This window comes from Neltuma alba, unplaced genomic scaffold (assembly GCF_004799145.2).
Source record: "Neltuma alba isolate B1F8T4 unplaced genomic scaffold, ASM479914v2 tig00006239_pilon, whole genome shotgun sequence".
Lineage (NCBI taxonomy): Eukaryota > Viridiplantae > Streptophyta > Magnoliopsida > Fabales > Fabaceae > Neltuma > Neltuma alba.
Genome location: NW_021634399.1, coordinates 50,959 through 61,533, shown reverse-complemented (window position 1 = coordinate 61,533; position 10,575 = coordinate 50,959). Strand labels below are relative to the sequence as shown.

General features: G+C 34.4%; 1 pseudogene; it reads left to right on the top strand.

Moving 5' to 3' along the window:
- Window positions 1-4,175: 4,175 nt before the first annotated feature.
- LOC114749960 (probable BOI-related E3 ubiquitin-protein ligase 3) lies at window positions 4,176-4,888 on the top strand (annotated as a pseudogene).
- Window positions 4,889-10,575: the final 5,687 nt, after the last annotated feature.

Genomic DNA, 10,575 nt, shown 5'->3' with positions numbered 1-10,575 from the left:
GAGAAAAAGAGAGAGGAAAAAAGAAACTGTTTCCACAAGTCAAGATGCAAAAGGTTTGCCCTTAAAAGTGGGACAAAGCACAAATACACATGATCCCCCCGTAATATCCTTATCCCACTAGCAATTTATACTTTTCATTTACAATTACAAATTAAGCAATGTTGTGAGATTCTAATTAGACACCCTACTTTGATTTATTTTGCCGACAAATCACATCTTAAACAATACCAAACACTTTCAAAAGTTTGTAAGAGTTTAATTGTAGCTGAAAACTCGCTAAAAATCATCATAATATCATGTATACTAATTAAAATTATCATCAAAGTGGAATTAATTCCTTCAATTAATGATTAGTGACCATTTTAATCTTAAAACATTAAATAAAAATTTCATGGAATAAAGCTGCAGGAGGAACCAAATGTGCAAACATTAATTTCATAAATTTAAAATTGATATTGATATGATCAAAGATATTTCTTTGTGTCAGAATTATTGTTTAAATTAAAGTAGCTAGAATATCAATCATGGAGGTAGAATGAAAAGGAACGGTGAAGAAAGTCGGAGGAAGAAGAGAGTGTGGGATCAATCTAGCAACTTCTTATCTACTCATCTTTCCATTTGACTATTCCTTTTAATTATTCTCTCTTTTTTAATGAAACTTCATGATTTAAATTAACTTTAACCCTCTCTCAATTCTCAAATATATACTTGGCTGATTAATTTGGTTTTGAATGTTCTCTCATAAATTTAATTCATTAATGTACAGGGCCGCCATGCCCGAATAATTATATAGTTTTCCTTTCCAAATCGTGAACTTGAATACATACTTGTCCCCTCCTCCTCATTATTCTTATATTTGTGGCAATAATTATATGTAATACCACCATGATTATAAGATTCATATGTGTGTGTGTATCAGTCCAAAAAAGTGTTTGTACAAAATAATAATAAATTCATAGTCAAGTCCCATTCATTTGCATCACTTAATAATTTTTTTTTTTATACAAATCACTCATAATTATATAAACCAAAGTAATACTCCCAACCATTAATGCCAAATTAAATTTGGAGTAGAATTGGTTAATTACTATTAATTATTAAAAATATCATTGTCACAAATGGCTGCCTTGATTGATTTTGTGACTCTACCTTAATTAATTCACTCTGCGTTGGTGCCTCCCTTCATGTGGATGCACCTAGACAACTACTTAGTTTACAGTCAACTTATTTTTAATCGATATTAAAATATTACCATCCTTGTTATACTTGCTGATGCAATAGTAATGCTTCAGTGACATATATACATATATATGTATCTATATATTATACCATTAATTAAGCTTCCTTAAATGGTCCATTTCGTGTTTATTAATCTATCTGTATGTAAAAGCACAGGTAGCAGAATCATGATTTAGGTGGAATTGCCGTCCTAATTTTTTGTAGCTTGCGTTTTTTTATTGTTTAGTTACCTTTTGTACGCTGTCTTCAGTCTTCACTGGCATCATAATTTGCCCAAAAAAAAAAAAGAATTCTTTATATTATATACGAAATCAGAGATCAGCTTCATCATGCATATAAAAGTGAAAAATTTGAGCATGACCCATTATGTGAAATGATTTTTCCTTTGAAAAAAATAGAAAATTGGATACAAAATGTTTGTGATAGATCAAATCCAATTACATATGTATATGAATTATTTGAGCCATAATTAGGCATAATTAAGTAACTCAAGTGTTTGTCATTTTGCCTCCTTAAAGCAAGCTACAATGTCTATAATAAAATTGAATATGTAAGAACAAATATAAAGTGCTAATGAAGTAACCAGCCAAGAGGGGAAAAAAATAAAGTTGATGCATGCAAGCAACATCTCACTGTGTCTGTTCTTTTTCTTTTTGTTAAAAAAATTTTTTTAAGAAAAAGGGGTGACATTGGAATGTGCAGTAAATTGAGATATAATTGCAGTGTTAGCTCGCTGATGCCTTTGTCCTTGTGCCTCCCATATGATATATATCAATGATAATCATAATAAAAGCATATGAAATCAAATAACTTTTCATGAAAGCTACATCTCCTGATTTCCGTTTGGGTGTGATCATAATGTCCATCTATTTTAAGTTCCTAATTAATCCCTTTTCTTCATTTGTCTCCAACAACATTTGTGTCTCTAATTAAATGATTTAAATCCCACCCTACAATATTCAGAAGCTGCTTCTGGGGCATTTAAAGTCATTGATTTCCCTTTATTAATTGCTTTTTTTAAATCTCTGAGGATGATTCAGCGGATCTTAGGCACACCAATGTGTTTCTTAAATGTTTTAAAATTATTTAATGGTAATTACTATTATTTGCCCATCTTCTGTTTCACTTTCACCTGTACGTAATTACCCTTTAGTAATTGAGTTTGTTTGTTTAAATATGGTTGGTCACATAAGGTTGAGATTTTGAACTATTTCTTATCAAACAATACAAATGAATGAGAACAAATTCACTTGACCTTCAAATGTGTAAGTCTACATGATATGACATTTTTTTCAAAATATAAACGTTTCTTTTAGTTAGTTAGGTCTTTAGTTTTTTTGTTTTTTTGACAAATAAGTCGTCCATGCTTTGCATTGAGTTATCTCAGATTTTGTGGACATATTCCATGCACCTTCGCTGTGCACTGAAATTATGAATTAAGGAATTTAAGAGGTTTAATTTATGATAAAAACACATACTTTTAATATGTTTTATTTGATGTTGATGAGGTATGTTGACAGGTGTCATGTGATTTTTCTAAGTAAAAATGGATTAAAAAAAGTGAATTAATAAAATTTCGACCGTGTGATGTGTTTGAATGATTCAGGTAGAACACCTGAATTTGCTGCCGATTCAGATGAGAGTTGTTGAAGAATGGGAATTTCATGGATCATAAACCCGCTTGAAAAGAAACAAAAAATAATAATTTATTTCAAGAATAGCTAATTTATAAATTAATCTTGGAGTAAAAGGGAGTCACGTAAAATATCTAGTTACGATCTGACGGCTGAGATCTTCTTAAGACCGTCCCGTAGGGTAAGGTGTCTGGACCAGCAAACAGCTTGTCCGATTAGGAGAAAAGTAGGATGACACGTGGCATGAAACAGTTGGAGGCAAAAGGCCACAAGCAACGTTTCTTTCTTCCTCTTTTTTTTTTTGGTTTGGGGTTTGTTTGGTTAGTTGGTTTTTTGGGTTAAGGGCAACAAGCAACGTTTCCTCACGCCAGGAGCATGACTTAACCTGTTCCTCAAAAGCAAGAAAGAGTTGCGAATCAAAAGGACAACGGCATGCTGGGCCGGGCCCACACTCAATAACATTGACATCCACCCCCAGCCGCGCGGGTCCCACTGAGGCTCCCCTCCAATCCACGCTGGCAGTTCGCACGTGCCCGCCAGCACTAAAACTGTGCGTGCGTCCTACCACAGTTGTTCCCCACATCCCTATCACACACGTGTTTGCCCCCCGCGGGCCCCACCGCCATCACATTGCTCTTGGACCAGAAGCGCAAAATAAAAGAAAGAAAAGTAATAGCATGAGAGAAAAAATAGGCGTCGTCTTGGACTCTAGCTAACTAGCCGTGCTTTTGCTTACACATGCTGCGACTTCCTTGGCAGATTTTTTTTTTTTTTTAAACTATTTATCGGGACGTTAGAGGTTAAAAGAGAAAAAACGAAAGAGGTAATGTACGGTTACGACATGGGCATTGTAATGACGAAATCACCCCTGAGGGTTGGCGGGAATTACGGCATGATCAAATCTGTGCTGCGGCAGCCTGTGGGTTCCGGAAATAAAAGTGAGGTAGGAATCTCTCTGGCTCAGTATATTTAATTATTTAATTTTCTTTTTATCATTTAAAGGTTTGTGAGAAAATATATTTAAGCCAGTGTTTTAGTTTACCGAGACAACCCTAATTCCTAAATAAACCCCACCATATAGCCAGTTTCGGCACCTCAGTGGCATGCCTTTTGGTTCATTCCTCTCCTCTCTCTCTCTCTCTCTCTCAATTTCTCTCTCCCTATATCTCTCCCCCTCTCTCAACCAAGACTCTAAATAAGAACCACACTCCAAAAAAACGCATAGAAGAAGAATTGGAGACAGCCCAAGACAAAGAAGCGAAACCGCAAGAATAGTGCCTGCAGAGAGAAATCTCCATCTCCATCATCCTCCTTTCATGGCCGTTGAAGCTCGCCATCTCCATGTCTTCCCTTCCCAACTCATTGCCAGTCGGTACGTAACGCTTTTCCTCTCATCCTTTTTATCTTCTTGTATCTTCTGCCTCCGTTTTCTCCCCTTTAATGTTGGGGTTGATTTGCATGAAATTTTCAGGGAGATGTTGAATCCTATTGAAGCAAATGTCAATCCCATTAGTGCCCAGATGGGTTACTCCTCTGTTCTGCCATTATCCGGCACCACCACTGCCACGGAGACGCCTCTCGCGGCGGCTGCAGCTTACAATTCTTTGATCGTCGATTCCGTTCCTCAGAAAAACACAATGAAATCTGAAAGCGGCCTCACCACCTATAACGTCCCCGTTCGAAGAAAGCGATCAAGGGATTCGATCAATTACCCTCTTCTTTCCTACCCAGTCTCTACTCAGACTCATAAGAATTGTGGCTTCTTCTCGTTTCTTGGCGAAGACATTTCTCTGCAGATTCATCAACACAACTTGATATCGACCGCCTCATTTCCCAGCACGTGAGTATATCTAACCGTTATAAAATGGAACTATATTACTCATGGATTTCTTTTATTTTTTTCAATGTGTGATTCTGATCCGTTTCCGTTACAGATGGAGAAAGTGAGGATGGAATTGGAGGAGAAACGGAAGAGGCAGGCGAGGAGGATAATAGATTAGTACACTTTAATCTATTAACCCTTGTGTTGTTTGTCAAAAGCCAAGATGGAAAGGTGCCTGAAATGTTCAAGTGGCTAAGTTCTAGAACTAGCAAGTCATATTGATGAAGAAGAAAGGTAGGCATTGTTTTATTGTTTGCTTCATTTAGAGTGCAGTTGCGGATTGTGAGGGACGTCAGTTGGAAGGAAGGGATAAATGAAAGGTTCTCTGTTTCAAGCCTCAGGTTTGTGTTGGAGCAAGAAATGGTTAGGACTTTGAGGTTGGAGTGGTTGGCAAGCGACGAGAGTGAAAATGAGCCACTAAAATTGTCGTCGGTAAGAAAAATTCCTGATAGAAACCACATAGTATGAAAGAGTGAGGAAGGAAACGTTCCCTCAAAACGATTTCAACGAAGACAAAGCCAAGTAGGGACGTTAAATTGCCAAAACACGCAGGAGGTTGCCCCTCAAATTCATTATAGCCCAGATCCAATATTGAAAGATTCTTCAAATTGCATAAGCCTCCTGCAACATATACCATTGTTCTTCGTTAAATTTATTTCGTCAGAACAATGTATTTAAATTAATATTGGGCCCCAGGAAAAAAGCCTGAACATTGAGCCCAAAGATGTAAGTGAAAATAAACAAAATATAGAGAATGCATAAGGAAAAATAAGAAATATAAAGTCACTTCCATTTATTAGTTTTAGCCTGTCCATGTGTGTAAATACGGCTTGATCTTATTATTATTATTTTCTCAATTGTTATTTGTTTTGACTACATTATTTTAAACTACTACTCCTTGGGGGAGAGCGAGCTGCCGCATGCAGGTTAAGAGATGGATTGGAAATCGGTTTCATTGAACAGTCGACTCAATTTGCACGAACAAGGAAAGTTTGACTGTTTAATTAAAATAAAAAAATTTTATCAGCAAATTTTCTTTCCGTGGCAGATGCTATAAAAACGATCCAGTCAAGTTGTTCCCGTTTAATGTCAATGCGGTGAGGGAAGTAAGAGACGTAATAGATTCTGGAATACTGCCCCTCCAAGTAATTATCATCAAGCGACGGTGCCTTCAGATTACGTGAATGAGAAAGGTCTGCCAAATGCCAAATGGAAATGTGTGCGTTAAGCCCCAGCTCCTTCAAATTAATTTGTGTGTGTGTGTTGTTAAAATTTATTGATAATGACTCTGCTAGGTAAGAAAACGTCATCTTATCTCTTACTTTTGACCTTTCATTCAATTCTCTCAATTAAATAAAGGCACATAAATTGTTCAGTTGAGATGATTATATGGCAAAGGTAAATAATTTGACTTCCCAACAAAATCAAGGGAAAAAAAGAAGAAGGAAACTTTCATATATTTAATGGAAAAACTTTGTCTATATATTTCTTTTAGCTTTTTTTTTTTTTTAAAATCATGGCCCAATCTTTTCTCTAAAAATATATATACTTTTGATGCACGTCTTAGTAGCTACATATATCACTCAAAATATAGTATGATATAGAAGACAAAGATTTAGCACCGAAATATGGGAATTCTGTGAGCATATTATCTTGTAACCAACACTTCCAAGTTCACCAGCCTGATATCGCCAAACAGCTCTGTGCCACAAACAACATGTGATTAGTTACTATGAATTAGTGGGTATAAAGAATTATAAAAAATAATTCGTCTAGTTAATATCATCATCCTCTTCATAATTTAACATGAAGTGAAAGTTTGATAATGTAGTGTATATTAAGCTTGTTTTGGGCCCCTCTATATCCAAGAAAATGTCCTGTTTAGTAATTTATTTTTTAAAAAGAATATTTAAAAACCGAATCAAAACGTTTAGCATCTCAAACATTTCCAACAATATCTTACTTGAATATATTTTTTAAAAATGAGTAATAAAACTTTTTGGTACTCAAATTTAACTTGTCTCTGTTATCAATTTGGTCTGTGAAGTTTAATTTTTATCACTCAAGTTCCTAAATAAAGTTTCATACGCAATTTTACTCCCTCTGATGCTATCTATAAGATATAAATAATTAAATTATGTAGATTATATAGTTTGTTAAAATTGCTTAAAGGTAATAAATTTGTAAAAATGTATTTTTTTTCCAAAAATAATATCCATATCTATCGAGAGAAATGGTGAATGGAGGAAGAAAAAGGTAAGTATGAGAGAGAATAAATGAAGTGATATGACATATAATTATTGGGAGAAAATATAAAAAATTGGTTCAAATTTCATAAATAAAGCAAAGTGAGGGTTATCATCCTTGAATTAGTAGTTAGAGATAGCACATGTGCGTCTAGGATTATATATCTTCAAACCATAATGACTAATTTTGTATGATTATGAAACTTTAGGGACTTGATGTATAACAATTAATTAAATTTCATGCACCAAATCAATAAATGAAGCAAATTTGAGGGACGGAAAGTGTCATTATTCCAATAAGAAATTATCCACAAATATTTAGCTATAACTAGAATGGACTCTTACCCCAGCAAATCAATGGCCTAAAAGAGGAAACTGACAAAAAAGAACGAGATAAAAGACAATGAATGATATGATCATAATCATTTTTAACTAATTTTTAACAGTAACTGATGTGCTTTTACATCTTCAAAAATCACAGCTCGAAATGCTTATAAAAATGTCGGTCTTAATTAACAATGTATGTCTATGTACTGTGTGTGTGTGGGTATATATGTGTATGCATGAATGATAGAATAGTTAAAAGAAAGAGGGCGACCTGTCAAGTTATTCCAATCCAGATATAGCTCTTGAAGCTGGATGAAGGGGAGAAACAAAGAAGCATTGAGTGACCATTTGATGTGTCTCAACTCATGAGGTCTTGTATCGTTCAGATAAAGGCTTATGACTCTATGAGTGGAGTTGTCACACTGTACAGACTCCCAAGTGCAGCAATCTGCAGAGAAGGTTTGGTTATTCCAAGAAGGAAGAGAAGAGCCATTTGGATAATTGAAAGCTTCTTTCAATTTCAGAAGAGCGTCTCTCTCTTCTTTCAAGCACCCCTTAGCTTCTCTATTAAACCCTGATAATATGAATATGATTATGGCCATCACCCACCACACCTCTTCTCTCACTGAATACCCCATTTTTCTCAATGCATGTCTTCAACTGCGTGCTCTTCATCTATATATAGAGGCCCTTTCTTTGCCTGCAAGACTCAGATTGGGCAGAGGCAAAATAGAAAGTTCCACTTCATATCTGACATGGACTTAGTCCTTTAGTCTGCAAAATTTTGGGGGAGGGGGGGTTCATTAAGATTCCTTCCCCGAAAGACATGATTATATTGACTTGACCTCTCAATTCATGATCTTGACAATTAATTGTTAAGAATGTGTTTCACACAAATTGTTCTATTCTTATCACACTACTTAAAAAAAGACTTTTAACGTCGCAAAATAATGGCGGTTAAGCAGAAAAATGACGTGAAAAAAAAGATGTGGCATTTTTGTAAATAAGTTGAATGAGTTTTGATTTTCCATGGCGGTTTTCTTAACAACCGCCGTGGAAAGTTTTCAATTAACCCTACAGCGCCTTTGTGTTCCATCATTTTCTTTCTCGTTTCATTAGTGCGCCATGGTCCCCCTTTGTCCCACCACCAAAAAACTTCCATTACCAGCCATTCCCCCCACTCTCCCGCCGTTTAAACTCCTCTATTTAGCTTGTGGTGTCTTGCCACCGTCTGCCGCCGTTCGAACGCCCCTCATTTCGCATTTGAATCATCTCTACTCTGTGAGTATCCTCTTCTTTCATTCTTTTCAATTTTTCTTGGTTTGTTGAATGTTTTGACCATGAAAATCTGTTGTATTTCAAATGGGTTTGTTAGTTTTACATTGTGGTTGGCTTGTATTGTTCATTTTGCATTTTTTTATGTGCTTGAACCGTTGATTGGTGGGCATTTGATATGAGAAAACCTTAATTCCTTCTTATATACTGTGTTAGAAACATGTTTAAATGTTTGAAGTTGATTAGTTGTGAATTTTTTGATTTTTTAAAATAATTTTTTGATATTTATTTCGAATTTTTGGTATTTTTTTGTAATAAATATGAGAATTTAGTAATAAATAATCTATTGTCATTTTGTGTTTTTTTTTGTTATGAACTTTGATTGATAATGAAGTGTTGTTTAAAATTTCACTGCAAATGGATATCATTTGTGTTCCCGTTTTGGATTCAAAAATTTTAGCTTTAAAAATCTTTATTAATTGAATTGGTTTGAAATTAAATTTTTATTTTTGTTTTATTTGTTATATTTCTTCAAATTTGTTATATTTTTTCAAATTTATCATGTTGAAATATGTTATGAACAATATTTTTTTTGTTTATTAAAATAATTTTTGTTTAACTATTTCACCGTTGAAATATGTTATTTTTACTTTTGCTTTATTTGTTATATTTTAGGATTCATGTTGATTAAAAATTTTGAGTTTTTTTTTCCAATTTGGTGTTTAATTTGTACATAGTTGTTAAGGGGAAATTTTGTCGAATTTTTTATTTTTAAAAGAGACATTTCTTTTAATTTGTAATTAAGTGTTAGTCAATTTTAATTTATCGACTAACATTTAATGATTTTATTATTTCAATATTTGAATTAAGGAATTAGAATTGAGTTTGAAAACTATATTCATTGACTCTGTAGAATAATGGATCGTAGTTGGATGAAAGCTAAGAGAATTAGCAAGGAATATGAGGATAGGGTTAAAAGGTTTCTTGAGTTTGCTTAGAGAAATGCCCCTAGTAAAAGAGATGGATGGTACTATTGTCCTTATGTCAAATGTTTAAACAAATAGTCGATGGAGTATTTATGAGATAAAAGAGCATCTTATCTGTGATGGGATAAATTTGAGGTATACAAATTGGATATAGCATGGAGAAATTAGAAAGACTACACTGTCTGCAAAGGAGAAGGTTGTGAATAAAGAATTTGATGATAGAATTTCGGATATGTTTCGTGATATAAGATCTAAATCTTTTACACAGTTCTTTCCCACCTTTGAAACTTTGTGTAGTGATGTAGAGACGCCTTTATACCCAGGGTGCAAAGATGATTACACAAGGTTGACAACTGTGTTGAAATTGATGAATTTGAAGGCAAGAAATGGTTGGACTGATGCTAGTTTTACGGAGTTGCTTGAATTGCTGAGTGATATTCTTCCAAAAGGGAATTCACTTCCGAAACGAATGTATAAGGACAAAGAAGATTTTGTGTTCGATGGGTTTGGAATATGAGAAGATACATGCGTGTCCTAATGACTGTATATTATTCAGAAATGATTATGAAGGGTTAAATAAGTGCCCTAAATGTGGGACTTCAAGATACAAAATGAAGAAAGATGATGGTGATGATTATAATGAGATGACCAAAGGTTCTCCTTTGAAGGTTCTGTGGTATCTTCCAATAATACCACGATTTAAATGTCTATTTGCTAATGCCACAGATGCAAAGAACTTGAGATGGTATTTCGATGAGAAAATATGTGATGGAAAGCTTCGTTACCTAACAGATTCTCTTCAATGAAAAACAATAGATAAAAAATTTTCTCATTTGGTGGCGAGCCAAGAAACCTCGGCGCCAACTTGGAGTGGCCATTTTTGCACAACGTATTAAAGGGAATCTTAAACTCCAGATGGTTTTGGGTAGACAAGGTTGACGGTGCCACGAAGCACGAAGTAAATTAAAAATATATACGTCGAAAGC